At 38.0% G+C, this 19,511-nt stretch overlaps 1 long non-coding RNA gene across 1 annotated transcript in view; it reads left to right on the top strand.

The window, feature by feature from the left end:
- The first annotated feature begins 783 nt into the window (after window positions 1-783).
- LOC135327596 (uncharacterized) overlaps window positions 784-19,511 on the top strand; it is a 53,725-nt gene continuing 34,997 nt past the window's right edge. The window contains exon 1 of the long non-coding RNA XR_010387935.1: window positions 784-863. This is a non-coding gene — a long non-coding RNA (uncharacterized LOC135327596). The remainder of the gene's footprint in view (window positions 864-19,511) is intronic.

The following is a 19,511-nucleotide window of genomic DNA, read 5'->3' as shown; positions in this document are numbered from 1 at the left end:
TCAGACTGAAGGTATCCTTGATACCTTTTGACTATAGAGCAATTGTGAAAAAATAATGGCTACATGTGTTTTCTTTGTTAATACTCTATGGTTAAGACTGCCAACTTTAAAACTACAACAACAAAACAGAAAAACAAAGAAGAGGAAGTGATTTGAGATACAGACAATAAAAAAACTCTCGGGGATATAAAAGAGAAGCAAATCTGGATGGTAGAGTGTCTCAGAAATGAAGCAAACAAGAAAAGAAATCAATTAAATAAATATAATTCACAAAGCTCCAGAGTCAGTATAAACATCAAGCAAGCAATGTCTCTTGTCAGTCCATGAAAGGAGAACTTTCTGGCCTCAACAACCACATGCTGAGATTTCTAGAGCTCTTGTATTTCTTATACAAATAGAACACTAAGAGATAACAGTGTGAACTTACTAAGCACTAATAAACTTCTTCAGGATGCTATGAAGCATAAAACCACTGGAGCAATTTAAAGTGATGGAAAAAGAAAAGTCCTGACTTTTCCAGCACACTTTTACACTAAAATAACATATTCTAATAGTTCTTACATCAAGCTGTATCAGCGCAGGTAAGCTGCCCCACAATAACATATGTAAAAAATATATATTTTTGATTCTGTGTGCAACTTCAATGAATATACAAGGAGCAATTTGTCAGGTTGAATTAACAGCAAGCACTTCTGTAAATACTCCTTTTTGGAGCATGGTCTACAGGCTTCCATTATACAAACATACTTGATGGGTATTTTCTTGTTGTTTGTTTGTTTTTTAGCAAATCCCTTTCCATGTGTGAAATGTGTTCTTCTGATACGTAGACATGGCTGTGCTTCAAGAAACAGCCAGTGTCTCCGGTAAGTTGTATAAATTTCTCCCTCAGTCTTGTGTCCATTCCAGTCCCTTTCTGCAAAGGAAATGAGAAATTCTGCTCAATGTGAATAGTGCACATTGTTGTGCTATTCCAGAGGATATTGTAGTGTTCAACAAACCTTCTTATCTATAGACTGTGAAAGCATAGTCTGCCCTGCTCGTCTGGGGCATCAGACTCATTAACTGCAATGTGATTAAAGAAGACTTCACAGTCTGCTTGGCAGGAGGAGAGAGACATGGAGAAGAGAAGACAGAGGGGAAGCAACCTGTTCCAAAACTTTTGGCCAGCACAGTTTGCCTCACCTCGTATCTTAGTGTGGCTGAGCGTGCCACTCCTCGACTCCTACTGCACAACGGGGAAAAGCTAATCTTCAGTTTGTTCCCTTCCTTTCTGTCATGCAATACTGGGCAGTGGCATGGTGATTCCTGTCTCCTTTAGGCTGTCTTGTGCACATATGCCCTGTCCCATTGCCCTCTCACTGAAAAGGGCAGATTGTCAGGTAACTGTCTAGCCTATAGACACAAAGACCTACAAAAGTAGAGGTGGATGCCTCATTCCTCACTTTCATACATACATGATAATCTAGCTACAGATTAAAAATTAAGACAGAAATGGAAAAAAAACAAAAAACAAAAAACTGTTCTCTTCTTTTCCTGAAATGTGAGTGAATTTTTTACTGCTTTTCTGTTGTAATTGTGGCACAAATCAGGTCCAGTTCATAAATTCCAAGCATCAGCTGACTCTCTCATCATGCTCAGACTCATTTTTTTGTGTAGCTGATGCTGCAACAAGTGTCTAATTGACTACTTATGAAATGTAAACAGACCTAAACTACTGCTGCAGAGGGCCATACATGGCCTCCAGCTAGCACTTCATAAAGATCCAAGTTAAGGATTTAAGGCCTGGTTTCACAAAGTGCTCACTTACTTCAGTAAGAAGTGATGTGCTTAGCACCTGTTTCATGCTCATGCTCCCCAGAAATGTTTAGTTGCTTAGCTCTCTGATTAGGAGTTACATTTTTAAATGCCTCTGAAATTTAGGCAGCAGCAAGCTCGAGAAGTGATGGCAGAATTTCTGTACTTTGTTATTATCTTTGAATCTTCTTCGTCTATCTGTTGGCCTTGTTGTTACTGACTTTTTTTTTTTAAAGCAGTGTTTTTGTGTACAAATTTGCTACTACTCTAGCTCGCTGTTTCATTCCCCTTTTATTGCTCTCAGTTAGAGTTCTTACATCTGGGCCCTGCATCCCAGGTGCACTAAACCATATTAAAAGCCTCCCTTCTGCTCTTTGCTCCAACATGTGCTCTTTCATCTGTAAAAGATACTTCACAGTAGCAGCACTTTGAACCAGAAGGTCAGAGAGCTTCCTGAATTAGCAACGGTCACTGCTGGTCTAGTTACCAGCTTATTTGTTGTTCGGATTTACCCGAAGTTTGCTGTTTGCCTGGCTGTTTTAGGAATTGTATTCAAAGGATTATTGGAAAAGGTTCATATCATTCAATCACTTGTTAAAAGACCAAAATCTGAAGGCAAGCCTGTTCTGCGGCTTTCTAACTTGCCTGACTTTAATTGTAAAGACAAACCCTTTGTAAAGGATTGCAGAGGGGCACTCAGACATTGAAAGTTTGGTTCCACTGTATCTGAGGACTTATGTCTGATTCAAGATGAGAAGGGAAAGGAGGATTACAAGCTTAAAGCAAAGATAAAAATAAGTTTGAAACAAGCTTACTGGAAGAAAGAGAAACAAGCTTGTCACGACCTTGCCACAGGGAAGCGAACAGGTTTACCAGAGGTTTCCAAGAAGGCTAAGACAAAGGCCATCTTGAAATTGTGATCCATTTGCTGCTTTAACCTGCCCCAATTTTAAGTGAGTCAGCTGTAGTTAAAGCATTTAGAAAGGGTGAAGTTTGATCTCTTCTTAAAAGAGCCATTGTGCATTTTTGTAAAAACAAAAGCAACCTCCTAACTAGATTGATTTAATCTATTTCTATTTTTGCAAAATAGCACACTTAACTGCATGGCAGCTGCAACTGCACAGGTCTATGATGTATAGTACAAGAAAATGTATCAGTATCCCACATTTCTGCAATACCAGAACTCCGTAAGAATGGAGGAGGTGGGAGGGGAAATCAACAACAAAATCCTCTCATTTAATCCACGCTGCCAGCTGACTTTTCTGTTGACTTGGATTAATCAGCTACAGTTGTTGCATAGAAGCCAAAGGGGGGAAAAAATCTCTAACTAGACTTTCCTCTGTGTTTCTGATAACCATAGTAGGCTGCCTTGCCAGCAACAGAAACATATAAAGTTCAGTTTCTTTCTACAGTGAGATAAAAGGATCTTAACCAGTTACTGTGAGCACTGCGTTTCCTATTTCACACTTAGTGCATAAAACTTTGGTTAACTCTCTTCATATGTCATGGACTCTTTAACGTGAAAGCTACCACTTCTCCCCACTCTGGAAATCTAATTCTTTTAGGATATTTCTTTCTTCTTTTTAATACGAGACTAAAATGGTTTTGCAGTAAGGTGAAACACTTTGTTTTCTTTTTTTCCCCATGCTAATATCTGGAGAGGCACTCATTACACCTGCAAATTCTAGTCCTCTTATCTGCCAGCTTTCCAGGCTTTGAACTTGCTGTCCAGAGGTAGGAGAGAGGACTTGTGAAAAAACATTCTGGCTGAGGATTTAGTATTGCTTCCATGCATAACTTGGCATTCAGCAGCTCCCTCACTCTTCAGGGTTCTCCCTGCTTCTGGTACCAACTGTTTTATATGATTGTTACATCTTTACCTCTTTCTCCCTGGAGGACATCTTTCTTGGATCCTGGCCTGATCCCCATACTGTTAGCCTCCTTATTTTCTCTCCTTGGGCAAGATTTGAATGTTGGTGAATATCTGAATATAGATGGCAGGATGAGAAACAGTGACTGAATTTGAAACTGTCAGTGAGGCAAATTATATCAGTTGTGATGCTGGTAAGATTTGAGGTTCATCTTCCAGTTACTGATCTGATCAAATGAAATTCTGGTCCCAGTAAATCAGTGACAAAACTCTCAGCAATTTCTGTAGAATCTGGATTTTGCTTGCGGCCATCACTGATGGTAAACAAGATGTAAATAATAATCCTTCCTCATTTTACTGCTTTAAAGCAATTCCTTCATTCTCCTCTTCTTGTGCTCACCTTTGTGCTTTTTTCCACATCAGCCCAATGACTACAATAGTCATGTGAAAACCTAATCCTAAAGGGAAACAGAAAGACTATCAAAGCTAATCCCCTATTTAAAGACGCTTCATCCATTTCTACCTATAACTATTATAGCCATATAGCCATATATTCTCAATAGCTATCTATCAGCTGTGAATACAAAACAGGTAGATATAAATGAGCCATATTTTGCATGGCTAAGCCACCTGGGTCCTCTGGTCAAGGTTGAACTGGGCTCAATGGTTACACTGTCTGCCATAATAAATTAGTAGTGCTTTTGTGCTGTGCCTCTAGCTGTAATAAGGATACATGCATTATGGGCATCACCCTGTCTCTGAGGACAATTTTAATATAGCTTAGACAATAGCCTAGCTAAATAAACAATGAACCAGTCACGATATAGAATAACAGTGCAAGCTCCAGGGTATGAAGCTTAGCAAAGGAAAAGAAAACAAACAAAACATTGAAAAGATTAGCAAGCAACAATAAGGGAGATACTTTTAATACCCTAGGTAACCTGGGATCATCATTTGATATCACCTTGGAGGATCTGATTCAGCAAGACATTTAAAGATAGGCTTAACATTAAGTGCTTGCTTAACCTTCATTAACCTGCTTTGGCTATTAGAAATGTGCTAAAAAATTAAACTCACTTTTATTTTCTGTGTCAAGGCCAGGAGTTTCAAAACATAACCCTAATAACTGGACTGAAGTTAGCAAACTAAAGCACCATTGTAATCAGCATTACCAAAGTACTGATTCAGATAAAGCTGTGGTCAGTGGTATGATGAGAGTAAATCTGGAATGGATGAACATGGGAGTCACGTGAGTAACAGTAGAGCATAAATAGCAGATATTCCTGACCAGATCATTTGGACTTCTCTAAATTTAGACATTCACAGTGAGAATGAGGCTCATCCAGTTGGGTACTGTCTTTCACTTTCCTGTGGTTAAGCCTCTGGACTCACTTACTGGACTGTCCAGTGGCCTCTGTCTTCTTCTGTGACTTCTGGTCAGTCTCATCTCTGAGGGCACTGTATGCGGTATAGTTTTGGATATTACCTACTGGTGGGCAAACCAAAAAGAAGTACTGATAAAAAACGTGCTGCTTAACCACAACTTAGTGCCACAGTCCTTTCCTTCTCACAAAATATGCATGTCTTCTTCCTCTCTGATAAAATGCGAGTGATTTCACAGATAAGGAGAGGAAACCTAGATAGATCTGGATTGTTGTGCACAAAGTTTTGTAACTCTCTTTTGAGAGAACTGCCTCATCAACTTTCCATGAGGCTCAGTCTACTCCTCATTCAGGATGGACTGGATATATCTTTGTATCACCAAGCAGTATGTGATACTCAGCCTGATCTGCAGCCTGTCACTTAATCCAGCATTGAGCTGAAAATTGTTAATTTCCTCATGTACTCCTTTAAAACATTCATCACTATAGGATCAGAGTGGTCCACAAATCTAAACTAATTAAGTTTTACAAATACTTGTAAGGAGTGGTATTATTTTTTATCCTTTTTACAGAAAGGAAACTACATCACAGAGACTTTAGATCAAGGAGTCAAGTGTCCATTAATTTTGGGTCCCCAGAATGAGATGCTTAGATCCCAATTTTCCAGGGCTCTTAGTGTTTTATAGCACTTTATATGCTTTTATAGCATGTTATTTACAGAGTTCCAATCAGCCAGAGTTATGTTTGTGAGACCTAACACTCCTGCAAATGTGAAAGCTCTCAAGTAGGTTACAAGGAAAATGAAGATTACATTCAGCAGTCAATTGAAAAAAGTTTAAGTGACTTGCCTAGTCCCATACTGTGCTGATAGGAGCAAAGTTAGAATCCAGTTTTCTGATGAGACATTTATGTACCTTACCCATAAGACAATCTTTTTCTTTCCTGCAATCCTACCTTCATTTTTATATGCCTTCCAGCTTCCTCAGCAAGTTTTGTGCCTCACCTCTAGGTGAGAAAATAACAATAAAGTATGAGACTATGATACTCTATATTCTTTGGCTACTGGGGCAGGCAGAGTAGATAGCTCAGAGAGCTGTAGATAGGTAAACCCAGGATCTAATGCAGAAGGAGGAAATGTGTTGTGCTGGCGGAGGCTGTGTTTGATACTTGGGCCATGTGAGGGTGAAGGGAGTGGTATGAGGCAACCTCAGTTCTGCACAGCCCCTGGCAGTGAGGGAGGTCTGGGTACCACTGCACTGAAACATGAAGCTCCAGAGGGGCCCCTATGGGGACATCTAAACAGGAAAGTTTCCAAACCTCAAGGTCTACATGGGGACCTGGTGGTCATGGTCCATCTCCACTTTGGGGTTAGGCCAGGGCCCGGGCATGGTGGGACGGGCATCCCCCTCAGCTCTTGCTTGCCTGCCCTCACAGAGCAGCTCCTTCCCGCTGCTCACCATCAGGATGTACCAGCTCCTTTGGTCTCACAATCCTTGCTCCTGCAGAAAAGGAAACCAAACCGGTAAGCCAGATGGGAGCCATGTCACTCCAAAGAGATCTCGTATTCAGACAACTGGAAGACCAGATCTCCAAGACATGCTACGGTGTCAACAAAGATGTCTACATTATCCAGAATGATTGTGTTTGTGTTACTCCTCATACGTTTTCCTGATTTACAGATTTCTGTATTCAGTAGCCATAGGACATCCTGTCCCTGTGAAATTTCTGATGTGCAAAACAATTCATTTTTTCCTAACTTCTTTCTTGGAAATGATGTACCTTTCGTACTTGAAAATTTCCCAAAATACGCAACCCAAGGCAGCTATCTGGCATGAAAAACTTCATCCTGAACAGTTCAAGTCTAACAATATAATAAGCAAGTATTTTATTGTGGAAATTGTTAGTCAGTCTTAAGTACAGGCATCATTTTCTGTGTTACCTATAATAAAAGGTAATACTTGTACCCATATATTAACGGCTGCTGAAGAAAAATATTGCACATGTTAAAGCATCACCTGTTCCAAAAACTGTACAGCAGACATATATAAAGCTAGTTGAAAATAGCTTGTAAATGACAGCATCAGAATACAAACTTAGACATCCTCCAGGAGACTTTCAGTAATGACTAGTAGTAACCTGGCTTATGACACAACAGAATGCCATTACATCAGAGAAACATTATCAATACAGATAAGTCCCCAGAAATTCACCCAGCATTTTACCTCTTAGAAAGCTATCCTTGCTCCCTGCATGACATGTATTCATGGATGTTTTAATATATTACTTTCACATGGTACACAAAATACATACAGGTTACAGCGAGATGGATGTATGAATGCATTATTTAAAAGTAGCTCACGACTCTCCCATGTCCTTCAAATTTACTATAAAAAAACAGGAAGTTCTTTCTTCCAAGCAAGTAAAACTAAAACAAAAAGTATGAGACACACAGGAGATAGCAATGGTTTACTTTATCACATATATGCCTCTATGAACAGTGCTTACTCTGTATGAAAAATATTTTGCTAAGATTATGTGGCACAGTCACAGCAAATTTTGTGGGGGCTTTTGCACGTGGAGTTGCAGCTCCTTGGCAACATATCTTTTTTTTCCCGGAGTTATGATCACCAGTTTTCATCTGGCACCTAAGCAGAGTATGTGAAGGAAAAGAATCAGGGACCCAAGGGCAGCCACTGCTGCTTTGTTATGAGCCAGCATCCTCTTTTATGTGCCTGATATCAACTTCAGAGGACACTGCACTGCTTCAAATTAATTTTGCTGGCTAGCATGGAAGCACTGAAGTGGGTATAATATTTACTTTAGTCACTGACAAAGCGAGCTATGGGCAGCATTGCTGCACTTCCACATTATAAGGCCCAGCCTGTGAGCGAACAGTGGGACAGTTCACTTGCCCTACCACAAACCACAGCTTCAGCATAGCCCCAGTCCCATTGGAGTCTACAGCACACAGCAAGGAGAGCGGAATGCCCCAGATGTGCTCCGTATCAAGCAGCTGAACAGCTGAGCAAGTCCATGCCAGCTGATAAAAAGAAGCCATATTATAGTCAGCTACCAGGGAAAAGGAATCATGCAATTTCCTTCTGATGCAGCTTCCTTCTCTTCTTACGGCCACAAGCAGAGAGAGGAGCTGGGCATTTGTCCCAGTGCTTGACAAACAAATGCTGCAACCTGTGAGCATCTCTTTCCTCTTACAAAAGGCCAGACACTGTCTCTGTGAGAAAAAGGAAACAATGGTGCTGAGTATTGTCACGCAGAGGTACCAAGGGTATCTCTGTGTAGCACAGAACAGCACTGGGAAGAGGTAAATGTGAATCCAACAAGTGACCTAACTCTATCAAAATAATGCTATGACTAGGCTAATTAGTCCTATATTTGAAGCCTTTTCCACTTGTTTTTTTGGACCTAGCTTGTCCACCCCTGCATATATCACATTGCCAAAATGAGGAAAACAGTATATGCGGAGGACCCAGGCAGAGAGAAGACACAGGGTGGAATGCAGTCCTGGGAAAATCAGCTATAAAGACTCAAGCTGAGTCATGTAAATACATGTATCTACATGCAAGAAGACACATATGCATATATATGTAGGCCAGGGTACTCCTGGCAAGCTTTTTTTAGAGGAGGTAACACAAGAATGAATTTCCTGGTCCTCTGTAATTTGTGGCAGCTATGACTCATTCATTCCCAGTACTGAATTGTGAATAGAACCAGTTCTTTGGGGAATAAAAACTTTTATGAAATTTTATGAGGAACTATCCAGGCAGTCTTCTCTGAATAAACCACTCTCCTTTCAAGTGAAAGGAAAGAAAATGTTGTTGCCTGCGGTCTTCTTAAACACCTGTTCCCTTGCCCATTACACTCCACCAATGGCAGCACTGCCAGACCTAATGGTATAAAAATCATGGTTTGTGCCTTCAAATCATGAGATTAGTTTATGTATCATTAGATCGCTTTTTAACGTTTTGGAGTCAAGCTACTTTGCCTTTCAGGATCTGAGTCATTAGCACAGCTGAATGAGTAGCAGTTTCTGAATATTCCAATGGTATATTCTGAATAATTTCCTATTCATAACACGCATTGTGAAATTGCCAGCTTGCTGATGAATTTTGCACTTGAATTCAGTGTATTTGAAAAATGAGGCAAGTTTGCCAAAGAACTGAGAGCCATTTTTCCATACAGCTATTGACTGCTGGAAAATAATATAAAAGGTGGACTGGAACCCAGCCTCTTCTTGGTAGATTAGTGCCTCATTGTCTATTACTTTTATGAAACAACATTTTTTTGAAGTCAGATATCATAAATCATTATTGATTTTCTTAGAGAAAAATTTGTTCAAGCCTTTGTCCATGACCTCAGATTGCATTGCAGATGAGAACAGAAGATTTTCTTGAACTGAAAATTGAATAGAAAAGGAAACAAGTATGGCGCTACACTACAGCTATGGAAGCTTTTCACTGTCTGACAATGTGAGTTTTATCTAAGCAAAGACTGCAGGATAAAATCTGATATTAGTAAGTACCGACGATATTAATTTGGATGAAACATAAATATATTGTAGCACCAATAAATATAATTTGCTAACACAGTGATCTACTTAATTAGGGTAGATTATACTCTAAAGAACAGCTGCTAAAGAGTAAGTACAAGAGAATTCACACATAAGTCACCCAGGTTTGGAAGAAACTATTCATGGGACACCAGTTTTGCTGTAGAGAGGGCATTTCTGGGGTTAACTTGGCCAAGGAGATAAATTTGTCACTTGCATTCTGCGCTTCTGCCAAATGCAAATATAGAAATACAATAGGATGCAGTTTTCATGAGTGGTATAGAGTGTATGACAAAATCTCTTTTCAATGCCTAAATAGCAGCTCAATAAATAATCCTACTAAAGGGAAGGAATTTATTGTTTTTAAAGGTGAGGTGTGTGAAAGCTTCTATTGTACTTGATTTCCTCCACCTCCTTTTCTTTTTTAACAACACAGAGCTATAGAGTGGAAAAATATAATTAATAGTATGGGATTTCTGAAGCCCTGACATCAAAAAAATCTTGCACAAACTGGCTTGTCTCCATCAACAAAAATTAAATTTCAGAGGAACCTAAAGGAAGATTTAAACCTTTCATTATAGGAAACAATAAGCACTATTGAAATGTCTGTCTTGCCACAAATAAATGATCTAATACATCACTTGGTAAGCAATGGATGATTACACTCCTTCAGAACCTGCTAAAGTCCTCCCAAATTCAGCTCTTCTAAAAGGTTACAAAAAATGCTTTTATCAAGCAACTGATAAAAAGTGAAAGGAAATACCTTTTAGATAGCACAGCAATTAACCTGTGGAAATCATTGTTAAAGGATGTTATTGAAGCCAATTGACTACTGGATTTCTAACAATGTGAGATTTAAATACGGACAATGAGAATACTTAGTATCACATTAAACAGAGGGAAAAATGTACTAGGACTGTGCACCCTCAAGCTTCAGTACAGAAGCCAGTAACAAGGTCATGGTTAAGAAGACACTTTGTAGGCAGATTAATTCATAACTGTCCATTGTGGGACTTAGATATTCCCCTGAATCATGTGCTGCCTATCAGCCAGAGACATTGTACAGGCTGAACAGTCTCTGGTACACTACTGCACTTGGTCTGCCACAATCCTCAAAACTTCCCTCTGCAGCCAAAAGCCGCATCAGGGTGTGCCCGTTCTGCAGGGAGATGGCCACAGGGGCTCACCTGCACTAGGGGAGTGACTGTTCAGGAGCAGGTTCAGGCAACATGCATGTTCAACAGAAGACAACAGCTCCTCCAGAGCCTTTCACCTCCCAGCAAAAAGCCTGAACTTGTGGTGCAGCCTGAAGTCATCACAAAGATAATCAGTAGCAGCTTCATTCCTATTTTGCTGTTAATCTAGGTCCTTCTATGCATGCGTGATTGAAAGGAATATAGTAATTTTAATGAGAATGGTGCTTTTACCGTTATTTTGCATTTCCAGTTACGGCATAAATCTGAATTTGGAAGGACTCTCGTTGACTCCAGTGGACTTTGAATTAGCTCTTCTCTGAATATTCAGTGCATGTCTTGCATCTGCTTTTAATGTTAATAAGTCTAGCAATAATTTGTTAATCAGATTTCTGTATATGGATAGATATCTGACAATACATGAATACAGTATTGGGGCATCATTTCCATATGTGATGAGTTTCTGTAAAAGAAAAAATATTTGGGGCTACTTTATCCTTCTAAAATATAAATGTTGTGATTAGCACTGGAATTACTTCTTACAATTCCAAAATAATTAAATAATGAAGAAAAAAAAATGCTCACTTGCTGCATAATGAATCCATCCAACAGGGCACAAAAGACACAGTCATATTAAAACCTGGATCATTACCCTTCTTTTCCTGCAATTAAGGACTCCACAGGATGTGGATGTTCCATTGATATAAGTCAGTCTAATAACACTTTAATTATTTTTAAAAGTCAGATAAGGCATGCAGAATCTGAAATAAAACTAGCTCAATATCGTCACACAGATACGTCGGCTTACCTTCTCCCTGCTTGCACATGCTTTTAGAAAATATGCAAGCAGAACATGAGTGCAAGTACCACATGCTCTAATGCTATCTTACTGAGAAGTAACCCTATGTCTATCATGTCATTTGTTTCCTTAAACTATTCCTCGGGGATTAGTTTGACTAGCCTATTGCTTCATGTTTGGATAATGTGGCTAATCCTTTCCAGTTTCATTATTCTAATCACTTGCAAGCTGGATCCCTTTTGCCTAACTATACAGCAGCCAGACAGTGCTTCTTTCCTTTGTAAAATGGCATGCACTGAAAATGCAGAACACCTTTTTGTAGCCTCCATTTAAAAGCCAGGTTTGGCAGCTGGTTTAGTGTATGTTTCAAAACTATGTAGACAGAAGGGCCTTTGGGAGATGATGCTTTGCGTCAGACTGGCTTCTTAGATCAGTGCAGACTTTTTAGATTTTCACTTCCAATTGCATTCTATCCATAATTTCTGTGTTTAATTGCTAGCTATAAATGTGCATGCCACTGAAATATCTGAAAACTTTGAAAGGTTTCATTTTAAAGTGTCCCTCTGGTGATATAATACACTTTGTAAGAAAAAGATATGTTGGTATTACATGCACTCTGAACACTCCCTCTATGATTTCCATGTCATGTTTGCACAGTTTACGAGTAAAAACATGTTTTTGCTGTCCTCACTATTTCAGATTCAGTGTAACTCACAAAAAATCAACGGGCATTTTCCTCTGCTTTGCACATAAACACACAAAAGTCACCATAAATGGCCTGAGAAAACAAATTTAGATAGAACTAAAACAAGCATGGAACATGCTTTAAATAATGAAGCAATAGGAAGAGAAGGTGCAAAATTGTTTGTAATTTGTTTAAGGCAGCTAAAATATTTGAAATGTCAGAGGCAGCAATCAGATTGCACTACCATGATCACTACAATAAGAATCTCTCACAAACAGACAAAAACACTTTTCTCTTCACTATTTTCAACTTATTGAAACACTTCTCAGCTTCAGATATTGCATCTGTAAAACTGAAACAATCATTCACACTTACCTGACTGCTATCACTGAAGACATGTAAAACTCTATTTTTATGTTTGTCACAAGCTAAATACCATTCCCTATTCCCATTTTATAGATGAGGAAAGTGAGCTGTAAAGTGAATTGGCAGCTCTGAAAATTTATCTTCAATTACCATGACCTAAGCCAAATTTCTTGTATCATCTTGAGCATATACTTGAAAAGAAGCCTTCCACTTTTTTTTTTTAATGTCAATCATTTTCTCTTTTGGGCACAATTCCAAATAACAGATTTGTCTGATGTGAAAAATGGTGGAATGAATTTAAAGATCGGTTTCATCCACCTCAGATTCCTCCCGGTATTATTTCAAGTGGCTTGATTTCTTCAGAAAATATCCTGATTACATTTCTTTTGTTTCACCTACAAACCACCTATTGCATCTGTCCAAATATGTACATATACTTTCCAAATGATCAGCTCCATATCAGTCACAGAAACTTTGTTCTCCCTGTCTTTTGCCAATGGGAAATACTCCCTTCTAAGCAAAAGAGTTCAGCAGCCACTGGGTGTTGTCCAAGAGCTTTCAGCACAGAGGCTATCTCTTGGAATTACGGGTGTGACAGAGTATTGAAAGATTTTCTTTTCTGAGCTCTATATTGTTTTGCACCTTGTATTTTGTGCATGGACAGGCATCTGTGTGTGGATTCAGTGCAGTAAAATCTGCCTGGTTCTACAAGACCAGCTGATTCCAGACTAAGGTCTTTTGGAAAAAGGCTTGCAGAAGACATCTATCAGAGGCTCTGAACTTTGATTGCTTCTCAACTATGGGCCTATGCACAAGGACAATGAATAGTAAATGGTGAGACACTTTCTTTAAATATGTATGTAATTTAAGTAATTGTGAGGATGTAGGAAAGAAGAGAAAATAGGTGAAGTGGGTGTGCATTGGCCCTCAGCGCAAATCTTAATAATAATGTGAAAATGCGATTGGTGACATCATCTCAGCTACCGTTTAAGTCCATTGCCAGTCTGCTACCCATGTCCTATGATGCTGCTGCTAACTAGCATACCTTATGGTCTGCAATGTGGAAAATGTCTGAAGTTCTGCAATACATACATATATATCAACTCATATACATCAACTAAGCATCACAAAAATTAAAACTGCTGCCAGGCTGTGTTCACAGGACAGTAAGGTCTGCATGTTGCTTGAGGCTGGAGTTGAGATAAATTTACAGATCTGTGTGGGAATCATATATGTTTCTCAGCTGGTTGAAACCATTAGCTTTCCATTTTCTTGATAATTAAATTGCTCTTAATGTAGTAAAATAAGGGTATGGGGAAATGGGTGATCAATTTGAATCCAGATTTACATAGGTGCTTTTTTGCCTCTGCCATAATTATACTGCAGGTTCAGTTTTCCTGGGGAAAAAAACTTTCAGAGTTTCTCTGTCTTACTTGCTTAATCTAGGTCAAGAATGAAAGGTTTAAGTGACTGAGAAAAAACAGCTGGCGATTTTTCAAGCAGTTAATCGAAATCTGGTTAATTGTTTCTACTCTCAGGGAGGGAAAGAGATAAACTGAGAAGCAAACTACTTAATAGTATCAAGGTTTACAAAACCTTTTCTTCAGTTGTCTAAACTGATATCAGAAAAAGTATGCAATATTAGGAGTTTGGAATGGGTTTAGTTATGAGATTTTGTGAAGAGGATGGGCTTGAGACTTCTCTTACAAAATTCATTCAACAAACTACAGTGCTGTTATTATGCATTTAAACTGGTATAAATGAAAACATAACCTTATTGCATACATTTTATACAAATGTCTTGTGATTTAAATGCTGTACAGTCCATCATAACAGGCTAAGGCCTTTTGTAATACTAATCTCACTTAAATTATTATGAAAATGGCATGCTTTTACTCTGATTTGTTCTGTATATTCAGACTCCTTGTACACTTGCTCCAGCAAGAAAAAAAAATTGTATTGTTTTGCCTTGAATTTTGCCGCACTAATCTTACAGAGACAGCTGGTGATAACATCTTTTGTTTGATGCAATATAGTGTTCTCTTAAGGTCTAGAATTGCTTCACAGAAGACCAAAAGGTTATACAGGCACAGAATACATGCTTCAGGATTTCTATTTCATAATATTGCAAAGGGAAATCACCTAAAATCCAATTTTTAAAGCATTTTTAGGATTGCATTTAAGGAAAAATATCTGTATGTATAGTGAACACATGCAATCATTTTTTACTGTGTCCCTGTTTTAATGCTGGTATAAAATCTGTTGAAGACATTGCAGGGTAGAGTTTGAATGGTCTGTGGAATATTCAAATCTTTGATGTATTCTTGAGTGTAGGATTTCTGGGTCATTTTCTTGGCTTTGGGGTTTACTAAATACAGCTTAGGCTGCTTAATATAACTTTAGAAGCACCCATAAGTCTTCGCTTGGATTAAAACATCATGTTAGAGAATTCCGGCTATGTTATCTTTTCCTTTTGATGGTCATAGCTGATCAACGGGTTTTAAATACCTTGGTGACTCTGGACCCAAGCAGTCTTGTCTGCATTAAGGAAAGAAATGCAGAATTTGCCTATATGATCATAGCTCATAGGAAAAATTACACCGATCTTGGAAAGCTGTCTCTGCTCTTTAAAAATGTCATTTCCTATTTCATTTATTGTTGTGCACACTGTCTATATAGTTAAGTGCAAGTGATGGTTAACTAATGTATAAAGAGATTTCAGACCCATATGATATTAAGCCATGCTTTAGCTTTATTCATGTGGTATACAAAGATTGAGAATTTGAAAATATTAGACTGTTAATTTGATTGCTTTCCCTTCACCAGCTGCTTTATATGCTTTCTCAAAACACCTTGTCATGTACTAATTTAGGAGAAACCAGGAAGCACAGATAAATATTTGGCATACCAGTTCATGGTTGTGTGATTGCTTAGTTTATCTGTTCGTTAATGTCAGGTTCAGTTTGAGACTACATGATATTGAAAAAAAAATCATGTGAGCCTTTTGTTATAACTACTGTAGAATTTTTCTAAGAGCAATTAAAAAGAATCCTGACCTTGAGGGAATAATCCAGTTTTCTTTCTATCCTAATCATGGAAAGATTTAAATGAAGATAATACATAATTTGAATTAGATTATTCACAACTCAAACCACAACTGTATCTCATCATCTCTATCATATGGATGTGTTTTTCCCACTAAAAATAGAAAGGAAAATACATTAAAGATAAACTTCTAACACAGTAAGGACAGATGAGAAGTGACAGCAACCCTCCTTGCTGTTATTTACCGACTGATTTTATTTAATGCCAAATTCTTCAGTTATTGAGGGCAGTGAAAGTTTGGCTTTGATTTGGTTTCAGCCAAGAGTTAACCGTTTGGAATACAAGCAGAGGTGTGGCACAACCCGATCATTGGGTATGGCACATACTGAAGCAGCAAGTATTCCTATGACAAACACTGGAAACAACCACAGAAGACTTAGTAGCAAAAGTCCAGGCCTACTAGCTCTGATCCTTGCATTTTTGACCCTGAAAAGCATAGGCAGAGCTTTAGGCACCTCTTTAGTAGGTATTCCTATAAAATCAACTCTTTTCCTCAGCAGTATGATGTAAAGAAGCGCAAACATATTAAATCCTGTATTCATCTTGATCAGTGCTGCAAACATATGAGCTGCGGGTGTTGTTTTCAATTTGTGTTTATAAAACTGTTTTTAAAGTACCCGTAATTCTTCCATGTTTGGTAACTCAAGGCCAAATGCATTTTTTAATTATTTTTAAAATAAAGTCTAGTAAAAGTCTACCATACAGAGAGTGGAAAAAAGCATGGGAATTTCTGCTCAAATTCAAGATCTTATTTTTAGAAAGGTTATAAGCATCTGAAAGAACAGCAAATTATTCAAATTTTCTGTTGTAAGTTATATAATATTGAAAGTACTCTTTGAGGTAACAAGCGTCCCTAAGAAGCTAGTGATGCTAGGAATTTGGGACTAACCGTGTGACCAAGATCTACTCTCCAAAGCCTTGTTTCTCCTTCCTTCCTTAACTGTCATTTCTATCTGATTGTAAATTTCTTCGTGCAGAGAACATCTGTTGTTGAATTCAGCTGTAGAAGCTTGTTTCTATTTCACAAAGGTTTCTTTGGCTCTAACATGATACAAACAATAAATTAAGTAATTAAAATAAATTTCAGTAGCTCTTCATGTAAACTATTGCAGGAAACATGTAAACCGAAACAACTCTGTTTGGCTGGCAGATGGAGGATGATAGACAACTAAATTAGACTATAGGCCTATCTTCTGTATAAGTCAGGTAAAATTAATTCCACTATTTCCCTCATTCCCCCACCTTCCATTTTCTCCAGTCACAGATTGTTTTACATGCTGTTTTCAATTTGTTCTTATAGGAATGTTCTCTGTGCATATACTGCTCTCTTTTGTTATGGTAATTTTATATCTCAAAAAGAACGTGGACACTGAATTGGTATAACCTAAAAATTCCAATCTTGAAATAGAATGAAATCATTTTCTTTGTCACCAACAAAGTCATTGCGCTGCATCACCAGTTTTTAATGAGAATAGTAAGGAACAATATCAGTTAGTATTGAACAAATCTCACTCAGCAATTTTTGACCATCATGAAAGCTTTTAACTTCAAAAACTACAATTTGGGAAATGAGAAGCATGTCACAGTCTTCATACATATATGTATATGAATTAGAAAAGTGTAGTACAGAATATTGAACACAGTAAGTTTTTTCACTGCTATTTCAGACATTTAAGTATGGTCCTTAAAAATGTTGTCATATAACAAAACTCCAGATTTATTAATAATTAGCTATCAAAATAATCTTTAAATATGTTTTGTTAATATATTTCTCCCTCATAAATAAGATAGATATATTTTCTCTAACTAATCAGTTTACTCTAGAGCGGCTCCTTTAAAACCTCAGGCCAGTATTGAAGATTTTCTATGAAGCATGTAAGTGCTTGCACATTTGTAAAACATATACGGATAGCATTTCAATGAAATCTAAATAACCCCATTATTTTACATGTGCAAAAGAAATAGTCTGACTGGACTGCCAGGCTGTTTGCTATATTTAACAATTAGTTTAATACACAGGCTCCTTGAGGACAAAAGACAGAAGGGCTGCCAATTTTCTGTATGGTGGGTAGATCACTCATAGCCTCAGGCTAATGAGCTGTAGTTTATTTCTCTGACCCCTTCCCAAAATGCCTGTAACGGTGTTTGAAGTGTGGTTCTAGGGTTGCTATCATCCGTCCTGATTTCACATTTCTAATTAGGCCAAATATATTCTAATCAAAATGCAGAAAATATGAAAATGCTCTGGTATGAATAGAGTGATAACGATGTGATTCACCGACACCATGATCAAAAATAAAACAAGAAAGGACCACAGTGAAAATACATGCATTGTTTTTGAAACAGATTTCTAAAAGAGCTCAGCACCAAATAGTTACTGTTTAATGACCTAATGACAGTGACCATGTTTTTAGAAGACATTAGAACCACTGAAAATTTTATTCAAATATGTAAAAAGGAAGACAGTTCTTCTGAAACTTTGACCCTGGCTGTGGGAATCATTTTTCAAAGTCTGGCCTGAAATAATTTGCATACTACATTCACAGAGATCTCAGGGTGGGGGGGAAGGTACTCTCTAGGTATTTGTTCTGATAGTAAAAAAATGCCCTCTTATTAATTTTTAAGAGCATGGTTGTCGTGGCCCTGATTCAATAGCAATGTGATCGTGGAACACAGCAATAATCATATCAGTTATGGGTGACGGTGTATCTGTCACTCATATATGCACAACCTTCATGAGATCATGTGGAGTGTGAACCTTCACAATTAGCGGATTTATCAAGAAAATAGGATTTTTCTTTTGTATGATGGGAGAGGATCAGAAGGCAGACAGTAACACATGGCTGCGAGTAGGCCAAAGAAAGAGAAGGACAAGTGAAGATCTTGAGGTACACTCTATGGGCCTTTTGAAACTTTAAAATACAGAAATAAGAGGCTATAGGGGTGACAAAAAAGGAAGGAAATTGAGGACTGACTAGGGAAGATGCATCCAAAAAAGGGAGAGGATTGTGTTGCACAAACAAATGTGGATAGTTGTATAACTTTCTAAACAATTTCTTGAAGTTCTGCATCTTTGGAGATGTTCTGATTGCTGCCTAAATAGATTCTGTACAGTTAAACCCTGGACTGATCACTGCTAATATGCTTGAAAACATAGATAATAGCTGTTGGATTTTTTTAAAAGAACAAAAAGTTGCAATAGCTACAAATAACTGTTGTCTGCATATATCACTAACATTCTGCCTGAAATTATTTCTTGGTCAATGAAGAGAATATTCAACAGGTAGTATCTTTCTCCCTCAGCCTGTCAAAAGCGGTATGTAAGAGTTTCATATAAAACACATTGCTGAGGATCTTCCTAGTCCTAGATCCCTAAATTCTTTCTCATCCTCCCTCCTTTTCTTCCACTCTTCCCTCCTGTCACCTTTGTTCTGACCCCTTTCTCCTCTCACTTTTTCTACAATCTGTCCTCAATTTTCTCTTTCATCTGTTCTGTCTCTCCCTCCATTCAGACTTCAGAGATGAGGTTTGCTAAGTTGGTTACTATATTGCTTCTGCATCTGCTCTGAAGGGAATTTCATTTAAGCTTGAAACAAATGTTGGCCATTGGCCTACAATTCACTTGCCACAAATGCTTATAAGAGCTTGGCAAATTTAAATTCAGTTTTTGATTCACTGAAATGGTTGTGACTGACTCTTAGTCCTACACTCCCAGCCTTAGATTTGAGTGTAGATAAATGCAGTTCGGCT

The sequence above is a fragment of the Dromaius novaehollandiae genome, chromosome 2 (genome assembly GCF_036370855.1).
Source record: "Dromaius novaehollandiae isolate bDroNov1 chromosome 2, bDroNov1.hap1, whole genome shotgun sequence".
NCBI classification, from domain to species: domain Eukaryota; kingdom Metazoa; phylum Chordata; class Aves; order Casuariiformes; family Dromaiidae; genus Dromaius; species Dromaius novaehollandiae.
Note: the sequence above shows the minus strand (reverse complement) of the source record. Positions and strands in the feature narration are given on the sequence as shown.